Here is a 17590-nt window from a genome sequence, read left to right as displayed (position 1 = left end):
ATGACTGTGGGCCTAAATCAGGAGTTCTCAACTATTTTTAACCCATGGACCCCTTTTCCTCTTAATTTTTTTTCGTGGACCCCCATAGCCATTCCACAGAAACAAAAGCTTCTTATATGCGTGGTAAACTAATCCTAAAGTCCATCTACCTTACCGTGAGGGTTGGAAACGGATTAGCGGTATTTTTGTACGTTGCCAAAGGTCCTCCGGGCTGTTCCTAGGGGACAATAGCCCGGGAAATCTTCAACAACAACTGTCATTAAAGCATAATAAACCCATTTGTCATCAACTGGTATGGATTTTTTTTCTCAGAATACAGTACCACAAACATAAACACAGCAAATGCACCTTTTTGGTTCAGAGCCCCTTCAGCCCTCAAGCTAAATTAGATAGATTATAATCTCTCTTTGACCTTTGTCAGTGCGAGAGAGAAAGGTGAATATTCATCATGAAAACAAACATTTTTTTCTTCTACTTGATTCTCAGTAAGAACAATTGTTCTGAAGTAGAATTGCTCTATGGACCACTAAAATATCACCGTGGACCCCCAATTCGGTATTTATTTTGTGTGGACCCCCAGTAATGTTACATGGACCCCCAGGGTCCATGTGGACCCCGGTTGAGAACCACTGGCCTAAATGATGCTAAACTTAAACTTGAGACCTAAGCCTTGTCCAAACCAGTTGACTCTCTCAGCACGTGGTGAGAGTCTGAGCTGGGCTGGATGAGTTCTTGTTACACTCAGAGGCAGCACCCAGAATGAGCGGAACCGTGGTGCCCTCTGCCTTTATAGTGTGTGTATTCTAACTGTGTATTCTAACTGTGTATTCTAACTGGTGATTCGCTGCGGTGTTTGTACATGTTGATTGGTCCCTGTGTGTGTCCATCTGTGTGTCTCTGCACCATGATATACTGGTGTATATTATGACAGAAATTTCTCATCATCTCTGTTTTAAAGGATCGTCCTTTAGTCTGAGATTGTGTCCTCTGGTTCTAGTTTTTCCTGCAAGTGGAAACATCCTCTCCACGTCCACTCTATCCAGGCCTCGCAGTATCCTGTAAGTTTCAATAAGATCCCCCCTCATCCTTCCAAACTCCAACGAGTACAGACCCAGAGTCCTCAATTGTTCCTCATACGACAAGCTCTTCATTTCCATCCCCAACATGGCTGGTCTTGTCTGATGTTGAATGTGGGCCTGAGTCAAAGTGACCAGCCCAGACCCTCCTCCTGTGCACTGCCAGACCGTATTATTACAAATTTGTATCGAAAATATCAAACACATTTTGTAGAGATATGCTATTTGGATGGTCGGTGCTGAACACCTTTTTAAATCTCTTTTGTCTGGTGCAGACAAACCCATTGATCGTGATGTTGTTTCCACCATCGAAACAATGCACTTCCTTCAGGTGAGATTCTGTGCTGTACTGTTCTATGTTCTATGTCTTTGGCTCCCAATTTGATATACAAAGTTCATTTGTCCATAGCTGCTGTTGATGTTGTTTGCATGATGGCTGTTGTTTGTAGCCATCTGCTATGATGGTCTCCTAGTTTCTATAACTGAGCTGTTCAATGGTAATGATTTTGGGTCTTTCTGATGATAATGTTTGAGTGTCTTTACATAGTACCGGCTTGGTTTCAGTATTGACATACATTATAGATTAACCCCTGATCACACCTCTGTTGAAGTTTGACCTGTTTACTAGCAATGTTTCTGTCCATTGATTTTGGGGTTTCATATTCAATCAAGGTCCAGGTGGAGGTGATTCCGATCCGACAGACCAGAAGGAGGTTGCTCAGCCCATTGTGCCTATGTAATTAGTCCCACTTCCCTTCTCTTTCTCCACAGCACTGCAAATGTTCCTTCTCGAGTATATATCCACTTCCTTTTGAAATGTTACTATGTAATCTGCTTATGACACGCTTTCAAACAGTTCAGTCCAAATTCTAACAAATCTGCAAATAACATTCTTCTCATTACCCCCCCCCCCCCCCCCGCCCCCCCCCCCCCCCCCCCCCGCCCCCCCAATCCCTCCAACCCCCTCCCCGCCCAGTTATTTTGTCAATTAGCTGAAATCAATGTCCTCTGGTCACTGACTCTCCTGATGGTGGAAACAATTTCTCCCAGTATACCATGGCGAAATTCTCCGCGGACCGACGTGACGCCCATTTCCGGCGGGAAAAAGCGGTGCGGATGACTCCGTCGTCCGGGCCTTCTTTTAAGCCGTTAATCTCCGTTCCCGAAAGGGCCAGCAGCGGACTGACGCGATACGCGTCAGTTTCACCCGCTGCCGAAGTGGCGAGTCCCGGCGTTTGTGTGGTGGGGAGAGAGAGACCCGGCGTTGGGGGGGGGGAGAGAGAGACCCGGCGTTGGGGGAGGAGAGAGAGACCCGGCGTTGGGGGGGGGGGGGGGGGAAGAGAGAGACCCGGCGTTTGGGGGGGGGGGGAAGAGAGAGACCCGGCGTTGGGGGGGGGGGGGGGAAGAGAGAGACCCGGCGTTTGGGGGGGGGGGGAAGAGAGAGACCCGGCGTTTGCGGGGGGGGGGGGGGGGGGGGGAGAAGAGAGACCCGGCATTTGGGGGGGGAGGAGAGAGAGACCCGGCGTTTGGGGGCGGGGAGAGACCCGGCGTTGGGGGGGGGGGTTTGCGGGCGTTGAGTTGAGAGGAGAGAGGGGGGGGTTGCGGCGTTGAGTTGAGAGGAGGAGGGAGGGAGGGGGGGTTGAGAGGAGAGGAGAGGAGAGAGGGGGGGTTGAGAGGAGGAGGAGGGGGGTTGCGGTGTTGAGTTGAGAGGAGAGGGGGGGTTGCGGCATTGAGTTGAGAGGAGAGAAGAGAGGGGGGGAGTACCTGCGTTAGAGGAGAGGAAGGGTACCGGCGTTGAGAGAGAGGGGGGCGGCTGTTGGAGGGGGTAGGGGTGGTGAGGGGGGTAGGAGCGTTGGAGGGGGTAGGGGTGGTGAGGGGGGTTGGGGTAGGGGGCAGCGGCATGCAGGGGGGGCGACGGATGCCCAGGGCCAATGCACCATCGCCCGCCCTGCACGCCGCTGCCCCCTACACCAACACCCCCTCACCACCCCACCCCCCTCCAACGCCCCTACCCCCCTCCAACGCCCCTACCCCCCTCACCACCCCTACCCCCTCCAACGCCCTACCCCCTCACCACCCCACCCCCTCCAACGCCCCTACCCTCCTCCCCACCACCCCTACCCCCCTCCCCCCTCCCCACCACCCCTACCCCCCTCCCCACCACCCCTACCCCCCTCCCCAACACCCCTACCCCCCTCCCCAACCCCCCTCCCCACCACCTCTACCCCCCTCCAACGCCACCCCCCCCTCAACCCCGCAACCACCCCCCTCTCTCTCAACGGCGGTACCCCCCTCTCTCTCAACGCCGGTACACCCCCCTCTCAACGCCGCAACCCCCCCCTCTCAACGCCGCAACCCCCCCCTCAACGCCGCAACCCCCCCCCCCTCAACGCCGCAAACCCCCCCCCCAGCCACCCCTCTCCAACGCCGCTACCCCCCTCTCAACGCCGCAACCCTCCCCTCAACGCCGCAACACCCCCCCCCAGCCACCCCTCTCCAACGCCGCTACCCCCCGCACTCGCCCTAGGTCACTGAACGGTGTCAACCATCATCAATGGTTGACGCCGTTTTAAAGCTACTGCGTTTTTCGCCGACGTGACCCGTGGCCACGTCGGTGGGACTTCGGCCCATTCGGGCCGGAGAATTGTTGAAAGTAAAAAAATCAATGACATCCCGCCGGCGCCAGCTGTTTTCAGAGGCTGCCGGCGGGATTTGCACAACGCCGGTTTTTGGCCGCTCGGAGAATAAAAAACCCGGCGGGAGCGGGATTAACGCCGCAGCCGGCCGATTCTCCAACCCTGCGTGGGGTCGGAGAATTTTGCCCCATATCAGAATTCTTTATGACCAGGTTATTGGCCCAGAGTTTGCAAAAGTCAAAAATGTGAATGCATATCATTACTCCTCCAGCAATTCTAGAAGTTGCTGCCAATGATTTTCTATTTTTTCCAATGGGGTATGCAGTTGAGCCCACTGTAATCAATTAGAAATTGTTGAATAGATTATTTAATTGAGGTGTACAAAATTATGAGGAGAAGAGATGGAGTGGACAGGATAAAATTGTTTCCCTTGTTGGAGAATTCTAGAACCAGAGGACATAGATTCAAGACATGTGGCAGAAGGTGTAGAGGGGACATGAGGAAGAACTTTTTAACGCAGATGGTAGTCGAGATTTGAAAGTCGCTGCCCGAGTTGGTGGTGGAGGCAAAGACCCTAAACTCTTTCAAAAAGTACCTCGATCTGCAGCATAAATGCTGTAAGATACAGGGCTATGGACGGGATGCAAGAAGGTGGGATTAGAAATAGAACCTGGGTGTTCTCGTGCTGGCATGGACAAGAGGGGCTGAATGGCCTATTTCTGTGCTGCAATTTTCCTTTGGTTCAATGAGAACCTGCATGCACTGTTATTTGCACTGTAAGAACCATTGAGAAAATTGCACTTTGCTGAATGAGGTGCAACTTGGTTTTTAAAAGGGCAACAAGTTCATAATAATTGCTGAACAATCTCTTTGGAGCAGAAAATAATAATTTTACATTTAGAGAATGTCCATTTATTCCAATGTAAGAACATAAGAACTAGGAGCAGGAGTAGGCCATCTGGCCCTTCGAGCCTGCTCCGCCATTCAATGAGATCATGGCTGATCTTTTGTGGACTCAGCTCCACTTTCCCACCTGAACACCATAACCCCGTATTCCTTTATTCTTCAAGAAACTATCTATCTTTATCTTGAAAGCATTCAATGAAGGAGACTCAACTGCTTCACTGCGCAAGGAATTCCATAGATTGACAACCCTTTTGGTGAAGACGTTCCTCCTGAGCTCAGCCCTAAATCTACTTCCCCTTATTTTGAGGCTATGCCCCCTAGTTCTGCTTTCACCCACCAGTGGAAACAGCCTCCCCGCATCTATCCTATCTATTCCCTTCATAATTTTATATGTTTCTATAAGATCCCCCCCCCCCCCCCCCGTATCCTTCTAAATTCCAATGAGTACAGTCCCAGTCTACTCATCCTCTCCTCGTCATCCAACCCCCTCAACTCTGGGATTAATCTAGTGACTCTCCTTTGCACACCCTCCAGTGCCAGTATGTCCTTTCTCAGGTAAGGAGATCAAAACTGAACACAATACTCCAGGTGTGGCCTCACTAGCACCTTTCCAGTTGCAGTACAACCTCCCTCGTATTAAACTCCATCGCTCTAGTAATGAAGGACAAAACTCCATTTGCCTTCTTAATTACGTGTTGCACCTGAAAACCAACTTTTTGCAACTCATGCACGAGAACACCCAGGTCCCTCTGCACAGCAGCATGTTTTATCACTAATCCCTTTTGTTGTTATTCCTACCAAAATGAATAACCTCACATTTGTCAACATTGTATTCCATCTGCCAGACCCGAGCCCATTCACTTAACCTATCCGAAACCCTCTGCAGACTTCCAGTATCCTCTGCATTTTTTGCTTTACCACTCATCTTAGTGTTATTTGCAAACTTGGACACATTGCCCTTGGTCCCCAACTCCAAATCATTATAAATTGTGAACAATTGTGGGCCCAACACTGATCCCTGAGGGACACCACTAGCTACTGATTGCCAACCAGAGAAATACCCATTAATCCTCACTCTTTGCTTTCTATTAATTAACCAATCCTCTATTAGCTTGCCCATCACTACCTCCTTAGTGATAACAATTGTCTCAAGGTCCTCACCTGTCATAGCCTCATTTCTATCAGTCACTGGCATGTTATTTGTGTCTTCCACTGTGAAGACTGACCCAAAAATCCTGTTCAGTTCCTCAGCCATTTCCTCATCTCCCATTAGTAAATCTCCCTTCTCATCCTCTAAAGGACCAATATTTACCTTAGCCAATCTTTTTTGTTTTATATATTTGTAGAAACTTTTACTATCTGTTTTAATACTCTACCTGTTTTTATATTCTGACATGATAAAATATTTTTTCTTCAAGTTGCTGAAGAGGTTTCAGCTCTACCTGAATCCAATATCTATGCCCCAATCTTTCTTTCACTCTCTGTAAAATTAAAATGTGAAGGATAATAAATGGTTTTAATTTCCTGATTTGCTGAATGCTAGAGTTCTTCAATGTGTTTGGCTAATTACCCTGCTGGATTATATCACTTATTGGTTACCAGGAAAATCCCTTGACTTGTTGTCAGGTTCAAGTTATTGTTGAGAAATGTGAAACCCACAGATTGTTAAAACATTGTGCATAGGTTTCTTTCTAAATCAATGGTAAACGCTACCATTTTGTTGTTGACCACAAAATCTAGGCCAATAATTGTGTTCACTAATGTGTTGAGAAATTACTCAACAGTGCTTAATCACATCTGAAAATTTGTATGCCTGCTATTTGCTGCAGGTATCCAAATTTCTGAACTTCATGGATTTTTGTACATTTTTATAAATTCAAGATAATTTAATTATTACCTTTAAACAAGTAACCATTTGAAACTACATTTTTAACAGAAGACAAACACAAGCCCAAACACAAATAGACCCTGATTTTCCTAAATCTATCCAGCTACACTCAATAACTCAGCAGCCAGAGATAAAATCTAGTCATGAATGCCAGGTTCTGATTTAAACACTCTTGTAAAATGACCACGTTTCCCATAATGCTCCACTTTCCAACTGATTTTCTACTTGCAAAGAAGAATGAGCACACAAATCTTATTCAGCTCAATCTCTGCTCCGACTCTTTATTACATTGTGAAAGGACAAGCGATTTTGTAATTTAATAAAAATCCCTTTCCCAAAGACCACTTTGTTGCAAATATCTCATTCTTAATAAAATATGTCAGTTATTCACACAGTTTCCCAGAATTAAGGAAAGCTTTGGAATAAAGACACATTTTACCTGGGAACAGGCTGTGTGCGTCACATTGCCATGGCGATGGGTGGAGCTTAGTGTTGAATTTACCTCTGTGAATTCAATGAGGGCAGAGCTGTGGGAAAGCAGCTAATTAACTGTGGTCGGGACTCTCCGGTACCCCAGCCACGTGTTTCCCGGGCGTTGTTGGATCTTCCCGTCGCTTGTCAATGGGATTTCCCATTGAAACCACCCCATGCCACCAGGAAACTCATTGGTGGGGGTGCGTTGCCAGCGGGAAAAGTAAATGCCAATGACCGGAGAATTCTGTCAATGACATTTGTTATTGTGCCATTAGACATGTGTTCGAGTGGCATTCCCTCCTTGTCTACCTCTGCTTACCTCCTTCTTATGATAATTAGGACGCCTGTGGAGAATTACAAACGGACAGGTAATCGGCAGGTTTCTCTGTTCCTGAGACTTTGGGCGGGAGTCTTCGTCCCGCCAAACCCCTTTCTGGCACGGCACACCTCCACCGGCGGCAGGATTCTCCGTCCCGGCAGCCGGCCGATGGGGTTTCCCTTTGTGGCCACCCCCATTCCGTCCGGAAATCCGTGGGTGTAAGTGCACTGCCGGCGAAGCGGGGTATCCGGCCTTTGGAGAATCCCACCCTAAGTGTGACGCTGGGGAGAATTCGTGTCCTTCCATGAAACCAAAACTGGCACCGGACCTGGACCGATTCAGCATCCATTAAGGGGCCAAAACCGACGCTACGTGCAGCACAATCGGTTCCATTGAGAAACAGTGCCGGATTCACGATTAACACTCAGGAGGCTGCAAGCTGCAGCAGCATATACACACTTCACTCCCCACACAGAGCACGGTAGCACAGTGGTTAGCACAATTGCTTCACAGCTCCAGGGTCTCAGGTTCAATTCCTGACATGGGTCACTGTCTGTGCGGAGTCTGCATGTCCTCTCCTTGTGTGCATGGGTTTCCTCCGGGTGCTCCGGTTTCCTACCACAGTCCAAAGATGTGCAGGTTAGGTGGATTGACCATGCTAAATTGCCCTTCGTGTCCAAAAAGGTTAGGTGGGGTTACTGGGTTACAGTGATAGGGTGGAATTGTGGGCTTAAATGGGGTGCTCTTTCCAAGGGCCGATGCAGACTCGATGGGCCGACTGGCCTCCTTCTGCACTGTAAATTCTATGAGATATCTATGACACACGCACCATCCTAGCCAACAAGAGGAGAGTGGCCCCAAGATTCACCGATGCTGAGCTTCAAACCCTGCCATGGTTAAGAGGAGGGCCACCTGTACCCTGGCCCGGGAAGGAGGCTGCCAGCCGCCGCCGTTCGCCGTGTTTAGTCTCAGGTGACAGAGGCAGTAAGTGTCACGAGCAACACTGTCCGGACCGGCCAGCAGTGCCGTAAAAAACTGCATAACATCCTGAGGGCGACCAGTGTGAGTAGGCAGTACTGTGCCCCGGCACCAACCCCCATCCTTACATCCTCCCCCCCACCCACCCTACACCACATGCCTGTACCCTTACTGATCGCCATGGCCGGTTGCCCTGGTCACTGAAGCCACCATTTACCCACCGATTGGGTTGCAAGGTTGGACTGTCTAACACAGTGCATTTTCTGCTTCCCCTCCCCCGTCGCCCCCAGGAAACGGGTGCCCATAACTGCCGAGAGCAGGAGACGATTGGAGGGGGACTGCCGGGCCTGTAGTCCCTCACCGCAGCAGAGAATAGGCCCCTGGATCTGGTCGGTGGGCCCGAGGAAAGGGCAGTGGTCAGGATGGAGATTGGCCTCGGGCGAGGAAGTTAGAGCCCGCTGAGTTGCAGTTCCCCCATCCCCCCCAACACCACCCTCACCCCCACACCTATGGTCTATTCATGCATCTTCCTTGTGTCTTGCAGGACCTGCCGGTGATGGGGTGATCCATCTGCTGTCCCCGCCCCCAGACACAGCTGCAGCCAGGGCCACAGCCCCGGTTGCCGAGCAGCAATGAAGATACCGACACAGAGAGAAGCCATGTACCTGAAACCCAGGAAATCCCGGAGCTCGAGTCCGAGGATGACACAGATTTCCCGTCACAGCTGTATCCAACACCCTCCACCATCCCAGAGACACTCACCTCGGTTGGGTACTTTATTGAAGAGGCTCCTGGGACACTATCTGGTGTTCACCACACAGCTGATACAGTATATCAGGTGGAGGTAGGAACTCCTGAAGGGGCGGATGGTCAGAGGGCAGGCTAGCTGCCGTCCAGATGGGTTTCTGGAACGGACAGTCCTATTAATTGTGGAGATGCAGTCGCAGAGCCAGGGGCTACATGAGGGGTTGTCAGCGAGCATCCAGCACCTGCTGGCACAGGTGGAGGAGTCCAACCGCATGCAGAAGCAGGAGGTGGTGCTGACCATGTGTGCCACCCATGCCAACACCGCACGGGTGACGTCATGGTGGAGACCTTGGGTGCAAGGGTTTTGTCTATGAATCAGCATGTCCAAGGCCGGGAGTATTCTTGCCGGCGGTGGCCGAGGCCCAGGACAGGGTTGCCCTCTCACAGGCAGCCATGTGCCAGAGCCTCCTGGACATTGCAGCATTGCTCGTGATGGTGGCCCAGTCACAGTGTGCCATGGCTGGAAACGTCGGCGGCATTACCCAGGTGTTGGCCGACGTGGCACAGACACAGAGCGAGGTGGTTCAGTCCCATTGGGAGATGGCACTGTCACTGGCTGATGTGGGACAGACCCAGAGCGAGGTGGTTCAGTCCCAGAGGGAGATGGCGTTGTCACTGGCTGATGTGGCACAGACCCAGAAGGCACAGTCAATGGGTGATGTGGCACAGACCGAGATGGAGGTGGTCCACTCCCCAATCCCTGTGCTCCATTACCAGTCGAGACGGCAGCGGGACACAGGACTGGCAGTGGCAGTTGGCGGGGAGCCTCAGGGGATAGCTCCGCTCGCACCTCCGTGAACTTGGTGTTCTACCCACCAAAGATTTTTCATGCCCTCTCTTAGCTCTCCTAATCCCTTTCTTCAGTTCCCTCCTGGCTAGCTTGTATCCCTCCAGCGCCCTGTCTGAACCTTGTTTCCTCAGCCTTACATAAGTATCCTTCTTCCTCTTAACAAGACATTCAACCTCTCTTGTCAACCATCTCTTCCCTGCGTGACAGGGACATATATATAAAGGACACGTAGTATCTGTTCCTTGAACAAGTTCCACATTTCAATTGTATCCTTCCCTGACAGCCTATGTTCCCAATTTATACACTTCAGTTCTTTTTTTTTTAACAAACAATTTTTGGCATTGTAAACAGTTACAGACATCAACCGAAAGAAAGCAAAAAAGGCAAAAATGTGCAAACATCCACGTACATTAAATCATTCAATCGTAACATACTGCACACGCCCGCTCCTCTCCCACCGGTACTACCCGCCAATTTATCCCTCCTACTCTACTCTACTCTAACCCCCCCCCCCCCCCTCTGCTGACGCTCACTCTCGCGCAAAGAAGTCAATGAATGGTTGCCAACTTCGGGCGAACCCCTGTACAGATCCCCTCAGGGCGAACTTAATTTTTTCCATACCCAGGAAACTCGACATGTCCGTAAGCCACAACTCAGTCTTCGGGGGCTTTGAGTCCCTCCATGCCAATAATATTCGTCGCCGGGCTATCAGGGAAGCAAAGGCCAAAACATCAGCCTCTTTCTCACCCTGGACTCCCGGGTCCTCTGAAACCCCAAACATTGCCACCCCTGGACCCATCGCCACCCTTGTTTTTAGCACCTGGGACATGATCCCCGCAAATCCCTCCTAGTATCCCCTAAGCATTGGGCATGCCCAAAACATGTGAACGTGGTTCGTAGGTCCTCCCGCGTACCTAGCGCATTTGTCCTCTACCCCAAACAATTTGCTCATCCGAGCCACCGTCATGTGGGCCCGGTGAACGATCTTAAATTGAATCAGGCCGAGCCTGGCACATATTGCGGTCGAATTCACCCTACTCAGGGCCTCTGCCCACAGCCCGTCCTCCATTTCCCCGCCTAGCTCCTCCTCCCATTTGAGTTTCAGTTCCTCCGTCTGGGACCCTTCCTCCTTCATGAGCACCTTATAAATATCAGAGACTGTACCCTCCCCTCCTTCCCCCCTAGAGACTATTCTGTCTTGGATCCCCAATGGCAGGAGGCGCGGGAAGGATGGGACCTGTCTACGGACAAAGTCCCGCAATTGTAGGTACCTGAAATCATTTCCGCTCACCAGACCAAATTTCTCCTCCAAGCTCCTCAAACTCGCAAAGCTCCCTTCCAGGAACATGTCGCCCACCCTCCCCACCCCCGCCCACCGCCATGCCCGAAACCCCCCATCCATACTCCCGGGGGCAAACCAATGGTTGTCGCAGATTGGCGCCCAGACAGACGCCCCCATCTCCCCTACATGCCTCCTCCACTGGCCCCATATCCGCATGGTCACCACCACTACCGGGCTGGTGGTGTACTTGGCCGGCGGCAGCGGTAGAGGAGCCGTGACCAGGGCTGCCAAGCTGGAGCCCCTGCACGAAGTCGCCTCCACCCACTCCCAGATAGACCCCGTACCCACCATCCACTTCCTTATCATAGCGATATTAGCCGCCCAGTAATAGTTAATCAGACTCGGCAAAGCCAGCCCTCCCTCGCTGGGGTTCCTCTTCAGCATCGCCTTCTTCACCCACGGGGATTTTCCTACCCAGACAAAGCTCATGATCATCTTGTTAACCTTTTTGAAGAAGGACTGTGGGATAAAGATCGGGAGGCACTGAAAAATAAACAGGAATCTAGGGAGGTTTGCTATCTTTACAGTCTGCACCCTCCCTGACAGCGGGAGTGCATCCCATCTCCGAAACTCTCCCTTCAGTTGTTCCACCACCCTAGCCAAATTTAACTTGTGCAGCCTGCCCCAGTCTCGTGCCACATGGATTCCCAAATACCGGAAAATTTCCTCAACCAGCCTAAACGGTAGCCCTCTCAATCTGTTCTCCTGGCCCCTTGCCTGGACCACAAACATTTCACTCTTGGCCATATTTAATTTGTATCCTGAGAACTGGCCGAACTTCCTCAACATTCCCAGTATACTTCCCATCCCGGCCACTGGGTCCGACACGTACAGGAGCAGGTCGTCTGCGTAAAGAGAGACCCTATGTTCAACCCCGCCCCTCACCATCCCCTTCCATCCCTCTGCGGCTCTCAGCGCAATCGCCAGCGGCTCTATGGCCAGCGCAAACAGCAGCGGGGAGAGCGGGCAGCCCTGTCTGGTCCCACGGTATAGTCTAAAATACTCCGACACTTCTCTGTTTGTCCTGACGCTGGCCCTCGGGGCCTGATATAATAATTTGATCCAATCCACCAATCCCTCCCCGAACCCAAACCGTCCGAGCACCTCCCATAGATAGCCCCACTCCACCCGGTCAAAGGCCTTCTCGGCGTCCATCGCCACCACTACCTCCACCTCCCTGCCCATCGGGGGCATCATTATCACATTAAGTAATCTTCTCAGGTTGGCCGACAGCTGCCTGCCTTTCACGAACCCAGTTTGATCCTCCCCAATCACCTCCGGTACACAGTCCTCCATTCTACCCGCCAGTACCTTTGCCAGGAGCTTGGCGTCAACATTAATCAGGGAGATTGGCCTGTAGGACCCGCACGCCTCCGGATCTTTATCCCGCTTCAATATCAGTGATATAGTGGCTTGCGATATTGTCGGCGGCAGGGTCCCTCTGTCCCTTGCCTCATTAAAAACCCTCGCCAAGACTGGTCCCACTAACACAGAGAACTTCCTATAGAACTCTACTGGGTATCCATCCGGCCCCAGGGCTTTCCCCAACTGCATGGCCTTTAGGCCCCCCCAATACCTCCTCCACTGTAATTGGGGCCCCCAGCTCATCCACTCGGCCCCCACCTACTGTTGGGAATGTTAACCCGTCCAGAAACCTTTTCATCTCCTCCGGTTCTTCCGGCGGCTCCGAAGTGTACAGCTTGCTATAGAAGTCCCGGAATACCCTATTCAATCCTGCTGTGTCCTCCACTCTGCACCCCTCCCCATCCATCACTCTACTTATTTCCCTGGCCGCCTCCCTCCTCCTGAGTTGCTGCACTAACAGTCTGCCAGCCTTTTTCCCATGCTTGTACACCACGCCCCTCGCCTTCCTAAGCTGTTCCACGGCCCTACTCGTGGATAGTGCCCCCAGTTCCGCCTGTAGTCTCTGCCTCTCCCTGAGTAAAACCTCCCCCGGGGACTCCGCGTGTTCTTCATCTATCCGACACATTTCCCTTACCAATCTATCCATCTCTGCCCTGTCCACCTTGGCTCTGTGGGCCCCAATTGAGATCAACTCTTCCCGCATTACTGCCTTTAGCGCCTCCCACAGGGTCGCCGCTGTGACCTCCCCCGTGTCATTCACCTGCAAATAATTTTGCATACACCTCCGAAGCCTCTCACAGATCCCCTCCTCCGACAGCAGTCCCACGTCTAGCCTCCATTGTGGGCTTTGGTGCTTCGCCCCTCTGACCTGCAGGTCTACCCAGTGCGGGGCATGGTCTGAGATAGTAATTGCCGAGTATTCCGTGTTCTTTACCTCCCCTATACAATCCCTGCTTAGGACAAAGAAGTCTATCCTAGAATATACTTTATGGACGTGCGAGTAAAACGAGTAGCCCCTTCCTGTCGGCTGTCTAGCTCTTCAGGGCTCCACTGCCCCCATTTGCTCCATAAACCCTTTCAGCTCCCTTGCTATTGCTGGGAGTCTACCGTTCTGGGACAAGACCGATCCAGCGCCGGATCAAGGACCGTGTTAAAGTCCCCCCCCCCCCCCCCATTATTAGCCTGCGAGAGTCCAGGTCCGGGATCTTCCCCAGCACTCTTTTATTAAAGTCCACGTCATCCCAGTTCGGAGCATATATATTCACCAGCACCACTCTTCTCCCCTCCAGCCTGCCCCTTACCTTCAGGTATCTTCCCCCCCCAGTCTGCGGCTATGCCCTCCGCCTTAAATTGCACCCGCTTGTTGATCATGGTTGCCACCCCCCTGGACTTCGAGTCCAAGTCTGAGTGGAAGACCTGGCTAATCCGCCCTTCCTTAGCCTAGTCTGGTCAGACACTTTCAGATGTGTCTCCTGCAACATAATTACGTCCGCCCTCAGAGCCCGCAAGTGCGCGAACACCCAGGGCCGGCTCAAGGCACCGGCAACTCGGGCAGTCGCCCGGGGCCAGAGACTCGGGTCCCGCGCATGCGCAGTTGGGCAGGTGCCAACCAGCGCATGCGCGGTGGCCGCCCTCCCCCAGGGTGGCCCCCCCCCCCGGCCCGCCCGCCCCGCTCGGTCCGCTCCCCCCCCCCCCCCCCTCGGTCCCGCCCCCCCCCCTCGGTCCGCCCCCCCCCCCCCCCCTCGGTCCCCCCCCGCCCGCCCCCTCGGGTCCGCCCCCCCGCCCCCCCCCTCGGGTCCGCCCCCCCGCCCCCCCCCTCGGGTCCCCCGCCCCCCCCCCGCCTCCCCCTCGGGTTCCCCCCGCCCCGCCCCCCCCTCGGCCCCGCCCCCCCCCAAGGGCGCCAAAGTTCAGCTTGCCCGGGGCGCCAACAACCCTAGGGCCGGCGCTGCGAACACCCGAGCCCATTCAGTCCCCTGACATTCCAGGTGATCAGCCTGGTTGGGGGGCACAACCCCCCCCCCCCCCCCCCCCCCCCCAACGCCGGTCAGCCATAGCCTTTCTCGGGCCGGCCCCAGGGCAGCGCGTCGCGCCGTTCTTGGCCCACCTCTTGGCTGCCTCCACCCTCGACCTCCTTCCCACTGTCTACTTCAAATCCCTCCCACGTCAGCAGAACAACCCCCCCCCCCCCCCCAGCAACATCCCCGGTAACCCCACCCCTGCCCTCCACTGGCTGTATTCTCCCCCCCTACCTGACTCCCTTGACTAGCCAATCTGCTAGCCCGGTGACTCATCACTCCGGCGCCCCCCTGTCTCACTCCCATTGTTTCCCCGTCCTCCTCCCCACTCCCCGGCGCCCCATCCCCCTCTCCAACCCACTGGAGCAAACTCACTGGCACAGGAAGGCATAGACATCCGTAAAACAAAAACCCCCAATCCACATCCTCAACCCCCCTTGCTGACCGGCCACCCTTAGTTACAATACCTGCTCCAGTGCCCTCAGCGAGCCCAACAAAAAGTAAAAACCCACATGAAAAGGAAAAAAACAGAAAAAAGAGGAAGAGAACAAAAACAAGAGAAAAAAAAACACAGTAACCAAAAACAAAGGGAAGCGTCTCAAATGTCCCGCTTGGCACCTTTAACCCAGCAAACTGTTGAACAGCGGTCCAGGCACATTCGGCGTCCCTTCATACAGTAGTTCGCGCCCGTGGGACCTCTTTTTGGGACCAGCCCCTGATCCCTCGCAAAGTCCATCGCTTCTTCGGGCTTGGAGAAGTAGTGGTGTTGACCCTGATGCGTGACCCAAAGACTGGCTGGGAACAGCAGACCAAACTTCACGTGCTTCTTGAACAATACCTCCTTGACTTGTTTAAAGGCTGCTCGCCGCCGAGCCACCTCCTGGCTTAGGTCCTGGTAAATGTGGAGAACACTGTTGTTCCACGTGCTGCTCCTGGCGCTCTTCGCCCACCGCAGCACCTGTTCCTTGTTCACGAACCTGTGGAACCTGATCACCATCGGACGGGGGGGGGGGGGGGTCCCCCCGGCCGCTCCTGCCTCACCTGCACTCTGTATGCCCCCTCCAGCTCCGGCGGTCGCGGAAAGGCTTCAGCCCCCATCAGCTGCATCAACGGGTCAGCCACAAACACTGCGGCATCAGCTCCCTCAGCCCCATCCGGGAGGCCGATCATCCTCAGATTGTTCCTGCGAGCTCTATTCTCCAACTCCTCCACTCTGTCCAGCAATCTTCTCTGCCGCTTCTTCAGCCCATCAACTTCTAGCGCCGCAATTGTCTGCGCATCCGCCTGCTCCTCGACCGCCTCTCCCAGCTCCTTAACTTTTGCATCTTGAGCATCCAGCCTCTGGTTCAGCTGATCCACCGCTTTCTGGAGTAGGTCAAAGCTGTCCCACTTCAGCGACTCAAAACTGCCTTTCATCACCTGGAGCATGTTATCCAGTGCCTGCTGGATTGCTGAGTCCGAGGTCCGTGCGTCCGCCATCTTAAGTTCCAGGTCAGTTTCTCCTGCTCCTTGCTTCTGTCCCTTTCTCTCTCTCCTCCTCTGCCTCCTGGACTCCCGCGGTTCCATAGGTTGCAGCCCGCTCTTCAGCACTTTCACAGACGCCTTTTTGCCGCTCCGTGGTCCCGCTATCGCGGGGAATCAACCCCTAAAAAGTCCCGCCAGAGTGAGAGCCCGCCGAATGTGCGGCTCACTCGAACATCGCCGCCACCGGAAGTCCCTCTTATACACTTCAGTTCTTGTCTGACAGCATTGTATTTACCCTTCCCCGAATTGTAAACCTTGCCTTGTTGCACGCACCTATCCCTCTCCATTACTAAAGTGAAAGTCACAGAATTGTGGTCACTATCTCCAAAATGCTCCCCCCACTAACAAATTTATCACTTGCCCTTGTATTCCAATATTTACTGTCTGCAGGGGGTAAAAAGCCAACATATTAGCATGGTGCGTACCCCTGTACCCAACCAGGTCCAACGGGCTACATGATGGACCCGGTTGTCACTGTGGAATCTGCCCCTATACCCATGACCCCATCGATGCCTGGCACCATGGAGCCTCTTGCCCTGGTGCCTGTTCCTGCGGCCAAGCATACCACTGGCTAGCTTTGCCCATGCCGGGGCATACTCCACGGCCCCTATCCGGCGCCCCCCTGTAGCAGCTACTGTGGGCGTTGCACTTGCGCCGGCCAAGTTATACCCTACTGGCAGGTGGTGGCTGGTTTGGGGGGGGGGGGGGGGGGGGGTGATACGGCTGAGGTTGAGGTGTAGGAGTGAGGGCTGTGGTGTTGGGGTGAATGCGTGGGGGTTGGTGTGGGTGGGGGTGGCCATACAGATGGTGTCACTCTGCAGAACCTGAGGCCAAGATGGGTAGTCAGTGGGGGGTGCGCAGCAAGATGGCTGCCTTGCAGGCAGCAGCAATGGCGGTCCATGACCGGCCACCACCCCAATCCCGTAGGAGGGTCACCTGAGCACCACGCCTGTCCCCTGGTCCCTCACCCCACCAGCCCAGCCAGTGTCAGGACCCCCAGCCCATGGTCGCGTCTCTCCGTGTCCTACCTTCTCTCTCTCCCTCACTAGCCACAGAACCTATTTCTCAATTTTTAAAAGCACAAATGAACCTCGCTGTAAGGTGTGTTGTTCTCTTCTTTGCTTTTCCTGGATGGCTTGGGTGCATAGTGTTGAACAAAGAAGCTTTGTTAACAAACAAAACTATACTTATTCACACTACTTGCTATGATTTGTTCGCATTGCGAAAGGAGAAGGTTACTGTATTAAACAATGCTATCTTTAAATAGCAGAACGTCTCAAGTACACAGCTGCTCTCTCTCTCTCACCATCTTCTCTAACCTTCATCTGTCCTTCTGTCTCTTCTCCTTCTGCCCCACAAGGCTGAGCGTCATCCCTTATATACTCATAGGACTCGCTCCCTCTAGTGGCTGTCTGCATACACTTCATTAACCTTTGCATTGCCTTCATCTATGATAATATCACATGAGGA

This window comes from Scyliorhinus canicula, chromosome 2 (assembly GCF_902713615.1).
Source record: "Scyliorhinus canicula chromosome 2, sScyCan1.1, whole genome shotgun sequence".
Lineage (NCBI taxonomy): Eukaryota > Metazoa > Chordata > Chondrichthyes > Carcharhiniformes > Scyliorhinidae > Scyliorhinus > Scyliorhinus canicula.
Note: the sequence above shows the minus strand (reverse complement) of the source record.